Consider the following 12149-nt stretch of genomic DNA (forward strand, 5'->3'; position numbering starts at 1 on the left):
CCTGACGTCGGTTAAAACCTTCCCTCAACTTAACAAATTACAGGACTGTGAGAATGCTGACCTCTCAAACACAGATCCTGCTAGCTGGCTAAGTTATCAAACCAAGCCTAAAAAACTGGAGAAGTATCCAAAATTCGGCATCTAGAGGGCAGGGTCTGGAATGAGCACCACACGAAACCAGCAGCAGTGCCTCTACGCGTCCACCAGTAGGCGTCCACCTAATAGTACTGGTGTAAGCTCGGGGCCCGCATGTCGTAAGCCCTGTTTTTTCAAGCCAAGGTCCAGAGCGGGCCCCCTGGGAAAATGTGCTACCCCCAACAACATCATCCCTACGGACAAGGAACCGGAAACCGAAGAGATGAACACACCACGGAACAACAGTGAAATAAGATAAGTATGGTTCCTGCCATCACACAAAAGATGAAGGGGTTGTACTAACAAAGCATTCAAGGATAAAATTAAATTAGATCCCATCCTGCTCCGCCTTTTGCTAAGATTAGTAGTAACTGCCTTATCAGTTTATATCTGATATGTCCCTTCCCAGGGACCATACAATACCAGTACAGCATGCACCCTAGGGGTCTACCCTCCCACTAATAAGAACATGAGGGACTAACAACTGGGGGTAATAATAAATATATAGGGGTCATATAGAAGCCTATATGAACCTTTGGTACCAACTAACCAAGATGGTAATGTCGCCATCATTGATATCAAGGGGTCATAATAAACCCAGTATGAACCTTTGGCTCTAAAAATCCCAACATGGTATATGTTGCACCGCCATTCACTTGCCACTTGAGTATCGCCAGGCCACGCTTGGAATATTGAAACTGCCAAAACTTTCATTCCAAGGATACTTAATGGTAGACATCAACTTAAAAGATGCATACTATTCAATACCCATTCAAAAAAATTGGAGATAACTTGGCAGTATTAATTATCGACTATGGCTATTACAGCCAAACTGGTTCCAGATATTCTAACCAGCCCTGGCTATATTAAGGAACTATCGTCATGGCATGTTCCAATGATATTAACGACGACTAATAGTAAGATTAAACGAGAACTTACCAGTTTGAAGTTTGATCGTTATTTTATGAGCAGTAACGTTGAGGGATTACGTGAAGAACCCCGCCAGGATGCATGCGTGTCATTCTTCAAAGCAGCGGTGTGAAATCACAGATAACTGTAATGACTAAACATAGTAAGATTAGAGAAGAGATACCAGTTGAGTAAATGATCAAGGGTGGGAGCGGAGGGCACGTAATCCCTCAACGTTACTCCTCATAAAATAACGATCAAACTTCAAACTGGTAAGTTCTTGTTTAATCTTACTATTTTACTTCGGAGTCACTTGAGTGACTACGTGAAGATTTTAAAGCTCTGTGATTTCATGCCGTGGAAACGATTCCATGCATCACATCTGCCTTGATGACTGTAGGAGGAATTGTGTCAACATAATTTAGACATGAATCCGACATTGAAATCCATGAATTGATTAACACAAATTATAGCCCCTATTTATGGGGTAATTAAATTACAGAACTTAAATTGTTTCTGCAAATGTTCCAGGTTTAATGACTGGTTTATGATAAAATAGTTGGAGTGTTTTTCCCCTGACCATCCTGCTGCCTTGAGGATTTGGTCCATTGGTACATCCGACTGCATTGCTGCCGTTGTAGCTGCAGCCCTGGTGGAATGAGATTTAAAATATTAGTATCCACCCCAGCCTGTGTTAGAACCTGTTTCAGCCATCTTGAGATGGTCTGGACCGACACTTTTCTGTGTGGTTGCTTATGGCTGACTAAAAGTGCCTTCTCATTGCCTCTGATGATTTTCGTTTTCTCCATATATAACGACAAATGTTTTACTATACAGAGACGATCACCTGTTAGGGAAGACCTAAATTTGATATTGAGGCCCGCTGATCCCTGTCTGTTCTGTTTCACTAATTCATAAATATGAAACATAATGTTTTCAGATGAAGAAGTCATGTTGTCCAGTCTTAATTTATGTAATGACTGTACCCTTATGCCATGACCAATGCCATAAGCATGACTGTTTTTAATGTCAGTCTATGTAGGGACAGAGCTGTTGCTGGAGACCAATTCCTGAGCATCTTCAGGACAATACTCACACCCCATATTTGGGAGTACCTGGTTCTTGGGGGATTGGTATTAAAATTCCCCTCATACGTTTTGTTACCAGTGGGTGAGTTCCAACAGAGTGACGCTCTAGTCCTTGCCATAGATAAGCCGATAAGGCATTTCTGGCGCAGTTGATGGCACTATAACTGAGGCCCTCATCATAATGGAGGACTGCCAGGTATTCCAGAACAGACGGGGTGTTCATTTCTTTGTAGGTGATGCTGTTTATGTTACATCTCCCACTTCCTGATATTGACCAGATACTGTTTTTTGGTGGACTGTCTTTGGGCCGCTGAAATCATATTCATTGTTCGGTCCGTCAGTCCCAGCTGTAGTAGTGGTATTTTTAAAACTCTACGAATTAATAAATTCAAATAGTTATGACATGGGTGGCTATCCCTGTTACGGGATTAACCAACAAGTCTGGTCTATTCGGGATGGTGATACATGGTTCTAATACCATGTTCATTATTACTGGGAACCATGGTTGAGTAGGCCAATCGGTTACTACCAAAATACCAGACGCAGTCCTGCTGTATTTTCCTTAATACCCGACTGATGAGGCAGAAAAGGAGGGAATGCATAAATAAACAATCCCCCACCCCTCCCAATGCAGCGAAAATGCATCTGTCACCGCTGCCCCAGGGTCTGGTTCCCATGAAACATAATTTGATACTGGTGATTAAGCCTGGATGCGAATAGATTGATATCTGGTGTTTCATATTGTGCTGTAATATCAGCAAATACTTTTTATTCAACATCCATTCGGTGTTTTCATTCAATTTGCGTGACCTGGTGTCTGCCACTAAATTTTGTTTACCTGGTAGGTACGTAGCTGATATCCAAATATCTCTCCGAATACACAACTACCAAATTCTATTAGCCAGATTGTCACATGATGTCGATTTGTTTCCACCCATGCGGTTGATATATGCTACCACGGTGGTATTGTCAATCTGTAGTCTAACATGCTGGTGATATGACCCAGTACAATATAACTTTAGGCCATAGAATGCACCCAACATTTCCAGGTAGTTTATGCCCAGTGTTAGTAATAATGATGCCTCCTGAGCAGTCCATCTACCTCCACAGCTGGAGATGGGATTGGTGGCACCCCAACCAAGTGCACTGGCATCAGTTTGTAGCACCATAGAAGGGTTGCTGATAATGATTGGATTGAAACAAAGCCAAATGTTATCTATCCACTATTTTAGTTCCATTATAGCTTGATTGGTAGCTTAATTGGTCTGTCAAAATGACCAGCATTGATTTTGAGTGTTTGTATTTTTGCTCTCTGTAAATTTTGGTAATGTAAAGGTCCAAATTGTATGGCTGGAAAAGCAACCACCGTTTTGCCAATTACTTTGCTACCAATCTGATGGACGGTTACTGATGTCAATGAGGTTATTGCAAGCCTCTGTTAAGTCTATAGCCTTTCCCTTTGGCAAAGTCACCGACATGTGAATTGAGTCAATGGTGAACCCCAAATAGTCCATATTAGTGTAAAGCGTTAATTTAGATTTAACTGGATGGATAATAAAACCCCAGTTTTTCAAATAACCGTTTTGTGGCTGTTACAGTTTGTTTGGCCAATTCCAAAGTTTTGCCCACAATAAGTATGTTATCTAGATATGCCATGACCATGTGTTTTCATTTCCGTAGAAACGCTAGGGCTGGTTTCTAAATTGTAGTGAACAGCCTGGGGCTGATGTTAACCCATTTGGCAGCGCTCTGTGTTGCCAGTGCTGTTCCATCCAGTTGAATTTTAAGTAACATCTGTGGTCACCTCGTATAGGCACTGAATAGTAAGCATCTTTTAAAAATGATGCTAGCCATGAAGTAACCTTTGGAAATCAATAGTTTAGCAGTAACAAAGGTTTTCATTTTAAAATGAATATACAGGTGCACAACCTTTTATCCGGAGTTCCGGAAACCGAAAAACTCCGAAAACCGGCCATTTTTACCAGGATGTCGTCTGCACACCAAAGCTCGCGTTTGGCGCTAAACTTGACCCGAAACGACCCACGGTCAACCCAGGTCTGTCCTACTGTAGCGGCTGCCTCCTCCCCGGAGACCAGAGAGACACTTAAACATCTGTAAATCATTGCTTAAATGTTAGTCAGTTAGTTTGGGGGGCTTTTATGTGAAGGGGGAAACTTTAATTCTTAGTCCCCTACCTGGTCGGAGAGGCGGGGAGCGGTCAATGCCTTACCGGGTCACCGTGCAGTAAGCTCCGCAGCGCTGTGGCCGCCAACTCCCAGCTGGGGCTGCGGGCGTCCGGCCGCGGGCGGCGCCGGTTGTAGCTCCGACCCCGGCAACTCTACTCCTGGCAGCACGGCTCTCCAAATCCAGCGCGGCCCGCGGCCGGACGCCCGCAGCCCCAGCTCCGTGAAGTTGTGTGTCGGCGGCCACAACGCTCCGGAGCTTACCGCACGGCGACCCGGTAAGGCATTGCCCGCTCCCCGCTGGTATCCCAGCACTGCGACGCCGCCGACTCCCAACATCGCGGAGCTGGGGCTGCGGGCGTCCGGCCGCGGGCCGCGCTGGATTTGGAGTGCCGCGCAGCCAGGAGTAGAGTTGCCAGGGTCGGAGCTCCAACCGGCGCCACCCGCAGCCGGACGCCCGCAGCTGGGAGCTGGAGGCCACAGCGCTGCGGAGCTTACTGCACGGCGACCCGGTAAGGCATTGCCCGCTCCCCGCCTCTCCGACCAGGTAGGGGACTAAGAATTAAAGTTTCCCCCTTCACCCCCCCCCCCCACCCCCACATAAAACCCCTCCAAACTAATTGACTAACATTTATGCAATGATTTACAATGATTCCCCGTTCTCCGGGGAGGAGGCAGCCGCTCCAGACTTTTCAAGCCGCCCGCGCTACCTACCTAATCTACGCTAAAAATCTTCCATTCGGAAATCCGAAAATGTCCGAAATCCGACAAGTGTCTGGTCCCAAGGCTTTCGGATAAAAGGTTGTGCACCTGTATTGTACAAAGGTATTCAATTTGGTCAGATCTATGATGATGCGATAACCATCATCTTTTTTGATTTTTGGTAAAGGTATTGGACACGAATTCTAGCGGTTCGTGTTGGGATTTTCCAATTACCCCTTTTGCGTAAGGCCGCTCCAGTTCAGCCTGCGCTTCTGATTTTTCTTTACCGGAAAGTACGAACATTCGGTTCGGTATATGTTCTATTGTATATCCCTGGATACTGCTTAAATATAAGTATCGGTAGTTAACATACTCCATGTATCCAGAAAAGGAGAGTAATCTCACCCGACCTCCATGCTCCCTGCAATTTGTAGGGAACCAGACCCACCTACCTCCATAGTTATCAGTGGCAGGTTTACTTCTTTTTGTGAATCCTTCGTTGATGTTGAGGCGTCGGTGTCTGGGTTTGTGGTTTGGTTTGTGTTGGAGGTTTGCGTATCTACCAAGAAGGCCGGTCTGTGCCATGGCCTAAAAAGACTCATGTTAGGTGTACCGGTTCTTCGAGCTTACACCAGTCGGTCTTGTTCTACTGGTGGGTGCGTAAGGGTGCTGTCTACGGCCGTGTGTTGCAAAGCAGTGCCAGTGCATCCTGTTGGTCCTGTGATATGTCCTTCTCATCCACTGTGCGGGTGAAAGCTGTTATCCTCGCTGTTTAGGTGTTTCCATATACAATTATTTTCTACAGGAAACATTCCGGGATATACAGTTACCCGGTGTCTGGTGTCCTCCAGGTTTTGGCCAGTCTGGTCTGGCTGTATGAAGTTGGACACCTTGTCCAGTAGATTTTCATGTTCCTGCACCCCCTGCACACTTGATTTCTGTTCTGCAAACCCCTCTTCCAGATCAGCCCAGAACTGATCCGCAGTGCTCCCCTCTGATGAGGGAGAAGCACTGTGCAGCCCTACAAGAGGTGCTGCTTTACATAGAGCCCACAGTGACTCAACTCCATCTCCCGGAACCTGTCACGTTGGAGCAAATGCTCCACACACCGCTCCATCCGGCTTCAGCGCTCACGGTCGCTTGCCGCCCGCGGCTGCTCAAAGTCGAACTTCTCTGAGTGCACGACTTTCATGGTTTTGTGTCTTGCCTTCCTGCCCGGCCGCGTAGTGGATCTGGCCGGTGCGGAGGCGACATCGGGCACAGCTGATCCCATTATAGGTGATTCAAGTGCCGCTGGCCGCTGTTAGCCTCCCAGCTTTGTCGCAGCCCTCGTTGGTTTCTGCACCTGTAATCAGCATGGGAAACACAAAAAGATCGCAGCTCTTACCTGCAGGTCCTGTTTAAATTGTGTTACGGGGGAACGTCGTTCCACCCCGCCTCCTGCCGTTTTCGACGTCAAAAGTCGACGGCCCCATTCTGAATAGTCTCCCGCCCGGTCATGGTGTTCTGGCCGGCGCGGGACCAAAAGTCGGCACAGCTGATCCCTTACGGGGCTTGTGCCTTCAGCTGCTGCTGGCTCCCGCAACTTCGCGGTCTTCCCCAGCCAGCTTCACTCGCAGCACTTGTGGACACTATTTTGCCCAGCTTCCCCCCCTGTGTAAAATCCAGCGTGGGGACCAAAGTTACTGCAGAGTAAATCACTTACCTGCAGGTCGCGGTTTCAAACTTACCGATGTGGGGGAATGCTCCACCCCGCCTGTCGTTTCGCAAGCGTGAAAGAGATATGACACGCATGCGTCCTGGCGGGGTTCTTCACGTAGTCATTCACGTGACTCCGAAGTAAAATCCATGGGTATAGCTATCACAGCTTTAGCTATTATTCTTTTAGCCGAGCTTGTCATGCAATCCAGCTAGATCTACAATTGAAACCATCGCTCTCAGCCTTGACTAAGATCGAGCGGAGTATCTGTTGTTGTTAGTTCTATTTTGACTCGTTCCTTATCAAGGGACCATATATCAATTGATTTGGAACAGGGAGATGGGGAGGGGCTTGCTCCGTCCACTCCACACATCAACCAGTATTGCAGTACCTTGAAATATAAATCCTCTACTGTTGACTATTTGGTATTCAACACTCTACCCACTTATCTTTAACTTGGCATAGGAGAGTCAGTATGACACAACCTGTAACAATTAATGGTATCTACCTACCATTCAACAGTGGCAAGAGTATTAGGAGTTAGTAGCAGCTGTTCCAGCTACTTAACTTGAACCTTCCATTAAGGCTAGGTGCTAATGTTTAAACTACCCTCACCCAAAACATGGTGGCATATGGACTACTCTGGAGTCGTCATCACTATAGACACTAGGCGTGAAACCTAGTTTGGAAATTTTGAGTACGCTCTATTGGCAAAGCATATTATCCTGCAGTTCACCATTTTGCATGTCCGTTTATAATTAACAACATACACAAACCACTTGGGCAGAATAAATCGATATCATGTGACATTTATTTAACAATTGGAAACTACAGGTCGTCAAAAATATACGCCCATCAGCAAACTTACGTACTAGGTGAGCTAAATACTGTAAACAGACATATTAAACCCAAGTATTGCTGGAATTACAAAGCAATTTGGAACACCCAATATCAATTTCACTGTATTCAATAGAATTCTCCACATACCGATGTATGTCGCAAGAAACCAAATTTGAGGCAGGGGCAATGAATTCATTCCCATTGAATTAGGAAGCGCGAGGGTGGAATCTAATCTATGTTTTTTCCCCTTTTTTCCTACCTCATCGGGTACTACGGCCTCATCAGTTGGGTACTACGCACATGTCATGATAAATTAAACTACTGGATTGCAGATTTGAAAAGACCATCACTGGGCCTGGATTGCAGAATTGGGAAGACCTCTGCTGGGCCTGGATTGTCAATACCGCTATCAACACAAGGATAGCATCCCATCGCATATCCACTAGGGAACATACTTGGCGAACATCAAGAAGTGGGAAGATACCATTCAAATACAGGAACTACATATTCAACTACAACAAACCTGTACTGGAGTTCTGGCAGGTCTTCACCACAATGAAGGATTCAGCCAGAAGTCAGCCTACTTAACACGGGCACCAGGACCACAGGCCATAGGGTACACATTTGGTGATCAAATTTAGGAGAGGTTAATCCCCCAGACCCAGGTACACCCAAATCTGGGATGTCAGTATGGACCTGACGTACCTTAGGGGATGGTCACCAGCCAGGTCCCTCACCCTGGAATAGCCCACCCTGAAGGGACATGCTGATGGCCTTGTCTCAGCACAAAGAGTCCAGTTTCCTCCATCCACTATGATTGGACAATATGGTCCACTACACCATGTTACATTACCATTAGGGACTGGGCAAACAGAGCAGACCAGGAACATCAGGTCTAGTTATGGAATTCCGGGCATACCCACCTGAACCACGGTTATGTGTCATGACCCACTTATTGAACTACATCGACACAATAAGTAATCCTCGAGGGAGAGAAAAAGCCTTATGGGTCAGCCACAAGAAACGTTATGGTCGGGTGACGAGCCAAACTATCTCAAGTGGCTCAAGCAGGTACTGGGAGTCGCTGGAGTACATATTGTCTTGTTTTATTCTTCTGTACAGCACTTTGGTCAACGTTGGCTGTTTTAAAGTACTTAACAAATAAAGTTGGATTGGATTGGATTGGATATTAACGTGTATAAATCTTACTCCACCAGGACAGCATCCACATCAGTGACTAAGAGGATGGACGTGCCAATGGACCACATCCTGGCTACAGCATGGTGGTCTAGGGAGTATACGTTCCAAACTTTTATAACAAACCACTGACAGAACCTTTATCGTTTGCAGAAAAAGAATCTGCAAAAAATATATAATTTAAGCCCGGAGGAGCATTTGGTCTTGTTGTTGTTAATAACACCATTATTGTTTTTACAAACAGATTCATGGTCGATTACAATAACATACCTCCTCCCTCGAATGACTTCGGCAGCGAATGAAGTATGAACGGTTTGAAATCACAGAGCTTTAAAATCTTCACATAGTCACTCATGTGACTCCGAAGTAAAATTTTAAGATTAAACGAGAACTTACCAGTTTGAAGTTTGATCTGTATTTTATGAGGAGTTACGATGAGGGATTACGTGCCCACCGCTCCCACCCTCAATAATATGGGTCAAACTGATAACTGAGGTCTCCTTTTCTTTACTATGTTTATTTCAATAACTGTGTCTATCTGTGATTCCACACCGCTGCTTTGAAGTATGTCGCGCATGCGTGCTGAGCGGGCTCTTCACGTAATCCCTCATCGTAACTCCTCATAAAATACAGATCAAACTTCAAACTGGAAGTTCTCATTAATCTTACTATTAATTTTCATTCCTGGTCCTTATCGAACTTCTCCAAATGCAAACGCTTCAAGTTACGCTTCTTGTGTGGTGGTAAGGGATATTAGTGATATAGGACTCCAAGTCCTACTACGGTAAACTCACGAGCTACTACGGTATGACTACGTGTTAAAAAGTATCAATTTTTTACAAGAGGGATCGAATATAGGAGCAAAGAGGTCCTTCTGCAGTTGTACAGAGTTCTAGTGAGACCGCACCTGGAGTATTGGGTGCAGTTTTGGTCCCCTAATTTGAGGAAGGATATTCTTGCTATTGAGGGAGTGCAGCGATGGCGGGACTGTCGTATGCTGAGAGAATGGAAGGCACGGAGAATTACCCCTACCTAAGAGATCGATCTCTTTGATAGGCATAATTCTCCCATGCCTTTACTATATATATTTAATAATTGCCATTTCATAATTTTAGTCAGGGTAGGCAGTGCCTACTTTGCTTACCCTGACGGCACGTGCCTGGAAGGAAGAGGCAGAGACAGTGGGCTGTGGGAGAGCTGGGAAGGGGAGGGGAAGGAGGGAGAAAGCAAGGACTACCTAAAATTGGAGGTCAATGTTCAAGCCGCTGGGGTGTAAACTACCCAAGCATAATATGAGATGCTGCTCTTCCAATTTGCGGTGGGACTCACTCTGGCCATGGAGGAGGCCCAGGACAGAAAGGTCAGATTTGGATTGAGAGGGGGAGTTGAAGTGCTGAGACATAGGGAGATCAGGTTGATTAATGCGAACTATGCGGAGGTGTTGGGTGAAATGCAAACTGTGTGGAAGTGTTGGGTGATTAGATTGCTGCGTTCTTAAGGAATAAAGTCATTGCCTGCCCAACCTGTTCCTATAGATCAGGCGCTCAAGTCCTGGCAACATCCTCGTAAATCTTCTCTGCAGCTGTGCAGCTGTGCTTTTATGCTTAAAGGCATCTTTCACATAGCAGGATAACCAAAACTGAAACCAATGCCACAAGCCAGCCTCACCAAGGTGTTGTACACTGTAACATAACATCCCAACTTCTATACTAGGTATGTTACAAAACCTACCTAAATCGTGGCTGAGCATCTGCCCTACCCCGTGTGCGCGATTTTGGTGCTGTTTAGAGGGGGCGGGTTTAAAACGCGATTTTTACTAGGCTGTTCCAATCGAAAATGTTCAGCCTAGTAAATCATTAGCGGAAAATCGCTGAAAGACCCCGTCGCAAAAGGTATTATTAGTTTTTATGGCCTTGTATAATATTTATAGTAGTTTAAAAATCACTCTCTCACTCCGCAACCTCTCGCAGCCCCAGGGTTTTATAAAGCAAACAATTAAAGGTATGTACCTTATTTTTACATTAAATGGGGCTTGTATATAACCCTGTATATAACGTTTTCTATAGCGAGTAGTTCATTTTGGGCTCTTTATATCCCGCAGTATTTTTCTGGGCATTTGAGGGCACAAATCCAGCGCAATGTGAACGTTCTAAACCAGCGCGTTCACAGGAACCCACTAGAAAGCCGATTTAAATTGACTTTAATTTACAGCAAATGAACACTAAATTCCTTCCATTTGGCCTATAAATTGATGTAAATGAGATTTAAAAATCATGTTTTATTGTGAATTATTTGTGAATATTATTTGGACACGGGCTATTTAAAAATGTTAACCATTTATTAAGAAATGGATAGATGTTTAGATATAGTAATTGAAGTTTGAAATTAGCTACAATTGGGTAACTAACTAATTATATGCTTTAATTTCAGGTCATCCAAGTAAGATTATTTTATATTTGTTTCAGAATGCTTCAATCTATGATAACTGAAAATTTCATTCAGTTCTCTAATTTTTAAGAAGGTTATGGGCTTTTGACTGTCCACGATCACAGCTTTTTTGTTATGTCCATAGAAAATCAATAGGGAACAAGATACTAATTTCCGAGTATGAAAATGGCCATAACTTTTTTATTACTTGAGATATGAAAGTGAATTAGGTGTCAAATTAAACTTATTGTTATGCTTTATCTGATGGGATAAATTGCAGACTTGATTTTTTTAAATCTCAAAATTTTGTAACATTGCTATCTATACTCAATTCTTTGACTAATGAATGCCAGAGTGATAATATTAGGCATGTTAGGTGCCTGACAAAATGGAGGATTTCTGCCTTTGTAAAACCTGCTTGACATATTTTGCAAAAGCTGCAAAGACCATGAGGATCATGGCTCCAGAGTGTCTGTGGCCTGGGAAGGAGGTTGAGTACAGGGTGATGTCCAAATGTCCTTTAAGAGTTAATATGTATGAGGGTTTTGCAGAAGGAGCTAGGTCCTGCTGCAAATACATGCTCAGGATTGGTTGGGAAATGATGATCAGTCTGCGACATCTATGGAAGGCCCTTTTGCTTCCAAGATGGCACCCAACTCAAACTATTTACGTGCTAGCCACAGAAGCAGATCTACAGTCACATATTACAATCGCTCCACACTCTTAAAATCTCTAGTCCTGCAGCAACATCTTTTACCTTAACTATGACCTTTGCTGCCTTTACCTTGCACTAAACATTCTTCATCTTATCATGTATCTGTACACTGTAAATGGCTCAATTGTAATGATACATTGTCTCTCCACTGACTGGTTAGCATGCAACAAAAGTTTTCACTGTACCTCGGTACACATGACAATAAACTAAACTGAACTGTGAATCTGTGGAATTCTCTGCCGCAGAAGGCAGTG

The 12149-nt window shown here is 44.5% G+C and overlaps 1 protein-coding gene and 1 pseudogene across 1 annotated transcript in view; one reads left to right on the forward strand and one right to left on the reverse strand.

Moving 5' to 3' along the window:
* plxnc1 (plexin C1) overlaps positions 1–12149 on the reverse strand; it is an 87309-nt gene that overhangs the window by 60139 nt on the left and 15021 nt on the right. The window lies entirely within an intron of this gene.
* LOC129708065 (U2 spliceosomal RNA) lies at positions 6948–7126 on the forward strand (annotated as a pseudogene).

The sequence above is a fragment of the Leucoraja erinacea genome, chromosome 22 (genome assembly GCF_028641065.1).
Source record: "Leucoraja erinacea ecotype New England chromosome 22, Leri_hhj_1, whole genome shotgun sequence".
Classification (NCBI taxonomy): domain Eukaryota; kingdom Metazoa; phylum Chordata; class Chondrichthyes; order Rajiformes; family Rajidae; genus Leucoraja; species Leucoraja erinaceus.